We start from the raw sequence: 4,964 nt of genomic DNA, 5'->3' as shown, positions 1-4,964 counted from the left end.
TATAATCAAATGCTAAGTTTGAAGTTAGTGCAACTAATTTAAATGAAGTCATCAAGTGAGTACACAATGCAGATGAACTGTTATGATCAGTAGGAGAGAGATTTAATGGAAAAACGACTAGGCAAAAGTCTCCAATGACTTATAATAACATATACTGTGGTAACTCTGGATGGTGACGTGCCACTGAGATGCAATTTCCTATACCAGGGTGCAATGTTGTTCTGCTTATCCAATTTATGGTCAAATTATCCAGTTGTCATAGGGCAAAAAGCAGGGGGTAGTCCATACATCTTGCTGTAGAGCAAACACTCAATGAAAAATTGTTAAGTAAGACAGCTTTATGCATGGAGCAAGACTGCAGAGTAGGGATGGGTATTGATAAGATTTTAACGATTCCGATTCCATTTTCGATTCTGTTTAACGATTCGATTCTTTATTGATTCTTTTTAAAAAAGGAGAACACTAAGGTCGATTAGCTTAGAACTTTGTTTTATATCTTCTCTTTGAACAAGGTAGAAATCTAGGAGTAACATGGCCTTACAAACCCAACAGAGAGATCTTAAGAGATCCACAGCCTACGGCTCTTCAATGGGGTGTCACAGGGTCCCCAGGAAAAAAAATTGTAAATGTAAAATAATAAAATAAATATTCTTCTGTAGCAATAACAAAGTATAACATAAATTGTTCTGTGGCAATTACACAAGAATATCCAGTAATGTCCCTGCCTACAATTAAACACATTCACTTACTGAAAATCGGGGACATCTTCTGTGGCAAATGGGTGCAAGCCTTTTACCACAAACTTAGACACTGCTCGGTGACATTCGTCTATCCTGGCCTGAAAGGAGATGCTACCGGTAGACTGCAGCGACAACTGCCAGCGAGCGCGAGCCAGACTCTGTCTGTGTCTCTCATCATGGTCACCTACATGTACAGTAATGGCAGGTCTTGTAATAAGGCAGATTGCGCTAACATAATATGCACTGTTAGTTGATTATTTACCTGCCGCATTAACGGGAGAGGACGTGCAAACGTTACCGCTGCTGCTGGGTTGAGATTCACGAGTCCGGAGCGGAATTAAAAACACGTGTCATCGTGTGTTTTGTGAGCAAATGCTTTTGCATATTCGTAGTGTTTCCTCCCTTAAATGAAATATCTACTTTGCAAGTTGCCCTGTTGTCATCGGTTCTCATAAAGTATAATCAAACTTTTGAGCGTTTGAGCCGCTTACGCGCCGTGTTTCCTGCCAGGTAAATGACGCTCCGCAACGTGGTGACGTCATTCGGGGCGACTGGAATCGATAAGAGAATCGTTTGCAAAAACGGCAAACGATTCCAAGGAATTGAAACAGTGGGAACCGGTTCTCAACAAGAACCGGTTTTCGATACCCATCCCTACTGCAGAGGGAGGTCATGCAGACATGGGAAAACATGTAAAAGCCATACAAAAAGACCCAGCCAGGATTTGAACCCAGGACCCAAGTGGTACACACCTTCAGAATTCTTAAGTGATAAAAAAATACTCCAAATAAGACTAGTAATTTAAAGTAATTAAACTTGAACTTAAACTTAAAGCTGAGAAACTAAAAACTCCTTTTGTTGAGATTTTGAGGGTTTCGATATCTTACACATGTGAAAACGAAAAACCATCCACTGGATGGTTAAGGATCACAACATCCATCCATCCATTCGCTTCCGCTTCTCCTTTTCAGGGTCGCGGGGGGCGCTAGAGCCTATCCCAGCTGTCATAGGGCAAGAGGCGGGGTACACCCTGGACAGGTTGCCAGTCTGTTGCAGGGCCAACACACAGGGACAGACAACCATTCACACTCACATTCACACCTAGTGGCAATTTGAATTATCCAATTAACCTATCCCCACAAGCTGCATGTCTTTGGACGGTGGGAGAAAGCCGGAGTACCCGGAGGGAACCCACGCAAACACGGGGAGAACATGCAAACTCCACACAGAAAGACCCCGGCCTGATGGTGGAATTGAACTCAGGACCGTCTTGCTGTGCAGCAACAGTGCTAACCACCGTGCCACAACACAACAACAACTTCCATAAAACCATTTTTTTTTCCAAATCCATTTTCGACATAATTTTTTCTGTTTTTCTCTTGGTAAGGTTGATCCAGTGAAACAGCCATTGTGTTTAGCCCAAAACAGGCTTAATACCAACACCTCACACCACCCACTGCTCCATGAAATATCAATTAGTACAATTTTTAGATTCACCAGATAATTTACAGAGCTTTATGTATTGATTTAATTTTTCTTTCTTTACAGTGGGGCAAAAAAGTATTTAGTCAGCCACCGATTGTGCAAGTTCCCCCACTTAAAATGATGACAGAGGTCAGTAATTTGCACCAGAGGTACACTTCAACTGTGAGAGACAGAATGTGAAAAAAAAATCCATGAATCCACATGGTAGGATTTGTAAAGAATTTATTCGTAAATCAGGGTGGAAAATAAGTATTTGGTCACCTCAAACAAGGAAAATCTCTGGCTCTCACAGACCTGTAACGTCTTCTGTAAGAAGCTTTTCTGTCCCCCACTCGTTACCTGTATGAATGGCACCTGTTTGAACTCATCATCTGTATAAAAGACACCTGTCCACAGCCTCATACAGTCAGACTCCAAACTCCGCCATGGCCAAGACCAAAGAGCTTTCGAAGGACACCAGGAAAAGTATTGTAGACCTGCACCAGACTGGGAAGAGTGAATCTACAATAGGCAAGCAGCTTGGTGTGAAAAAATCAACTGTGGGAGCAATCATCAGAAAATGGAAGACATACAAGACCACTGATAATCTCCCTCGATCTGGGGCTCCACGCGAGATCTCATCCCGTGGGGTCAAAATGATCATGAGAACGGTGAGCAAAGATCCCAGAACCAAACGGGGGGACCTGGTGAATGACCTGCAGAGAGCTGGGACCAAAGTAACAAAGGTCACCATCAGTAACACACTACAACGGCAGGGAATCAAATGCCGCAGTGCCAGACGTGTTCCGCTGCTGAAGCCAGTGCATGTCCAGGCCCGTCTGAAGTTTGCCAGAGAGCACATGGATGATACAGCAGAGGATTGGGAGAATGTCATGTGGTCAGATGAAACCAAAGTAGAACTTTTTGGTATAAACTCAACTCGTCATGTTTGGAGGAAGAAGAATACTGAGTTGCATCCCAAGAACACCATACCTACTGTGAAGCATGGGGGTGGAAACATCATGCTATGGGGCTGTTTTTCTGCCAAGGGGACAGGACGACTGATCCGTGTTAAGGACAGAATGAATGGGGCCATGTATCGTGAGATTTTGAGCCAAAACCTCCTTCCATCAGTGAGAACTTTGAAGATGAAACGAGGCTGGGTCTTCCAACATGACAATGATCCAAAACACACCGCCCGGGCAACAAAGGAGTGGCTCCGTAACAAGCATTTGAAAGTCCTGGAGTGGCCTAGCCAGTCTCCAGACCTCAACCCCATAGAAAATCTGTGGCGGGAGTTGAAAGTCCGTGTTGCTCGGCGACAGCCCCAAAACATCACTGCTCTCGAGAAGATCTGCATGGAGGAATGGGCTAAAATACCAGCTACTGTGTGTGCAAACCTGGTAAAGACCTATAGTAAACGTTTGACCTCTGTTATTGCCAACAAAGGTTATGTTACAAAGTATTGTTGTATTTTTGTTATTGACCAAATACTTATTTTCCACCCTGATTTACGAATAAATTCTTTACAAATCCTACCATGTGGATTCATGGATTTTTTTTTTCACATTCTGTCTCTCACAGTTGAAGTGTACCTCTGGTGCAAATTACTGACCTCTGTCATACTTACTCACATTTTTATTACCAGTAATCGTCATCATCAACAACACACAAGCATACAAGTGTGCGTATTTAAAAATAAAGCAGGAGCAAAACAAAGTTTGGTACTCACATTTTTATCATCAATCAAACCCATCGAAGTCCTCATCCTCTGTGTCTGAATTGAACAGCTGCGCTAAATCTTCATCAAACATGCCAGGTTCACTTTCTTCACTGTCAGAGTCACTTTCCGTGCCGTGCGGCTCCTCGGAAATGATGCCGGCTTTTGCGAAAGCTCGAACAACAGTGCCAGCAGACATGTTAGCCCAAGCATCTACAATCCATTGGCAAATTGTGGCGTAACTCGCCCGGCGCTGGTTTCCACTCTTGGTTAAACTGTGGTCTCCATCGGTCATCCATCGCTGGATGTGTTTGTCGCCGATGTGTTTGCTGCAGTAGGAGCGGAAGATGGCCAGCTTTTCCTTATAATCCGCTGGAAGTTGCTGCGCTACCGTAGTCCTGGTCCGGATGGAAAAATGGCACCGTTTCATAAAAAGTGAAAGTGAAACTGCTTTTAGCCGAATGGTGACCGTCGAAACGCTTCTCCCGCTCGTTCTTTGCTCGATGATCGCCTTATGTCCGCGGAAACTCAGCTGCGTCTTCTTGACCTGCCGGAGCTTGTTTTCCAGCTTCCTCCACTTGCGAACCATCGATTCATTAATCTTAAATTCTCTCGCCGCTGCTCGATTTCCATGTTCCTCCGCGTAGCTGATGGCCTTCAGTTTAAACTGTGCTTCGTAAGCGTGTCTCTTTGCCATTTTCAGGGTTGTTAAAACAACGATGTCCTGCATAACGCACATACCTGTTCTTTTATACAGGTATGTGCAATAAAGTCAACGCACACACTTCACCCTTTAGCGTTCTCATGGTGTTCTCTACTACGTCCTCCTTACAACACACAGGGCGCACTGCACTATAGGGCGCGCTGCACTTTTTGAAGAAAATCTAAGACTTTTAAGTGCGCCTTATGGTTGTGAAAATACGGTACTGAATATTATTTCACTTATTTATGTGCAAATGTTTAATAATGAGGAACAATAAAACATTACTGTTGGCCACATGTCGGCAATGTTATTTGCCATTAGCGATGTTTGTACGCTC

The sequence above is a fragment of the Aulonocara stuartgranti genome (genome assembly GCF_965226115.1).
Source record: "Aulonocara stuartgranti genome assembly, chromosome: 3".
Taxonomy (NCBI): Eukaryota; Metazoa; Chordata; class Actinopteri; order Cichliformes; family Cichlidae; genus Aulonocara; species Aulonocara stuartgranti.
Note: the sequence above shows the minus strand (reverse complement) of the source record.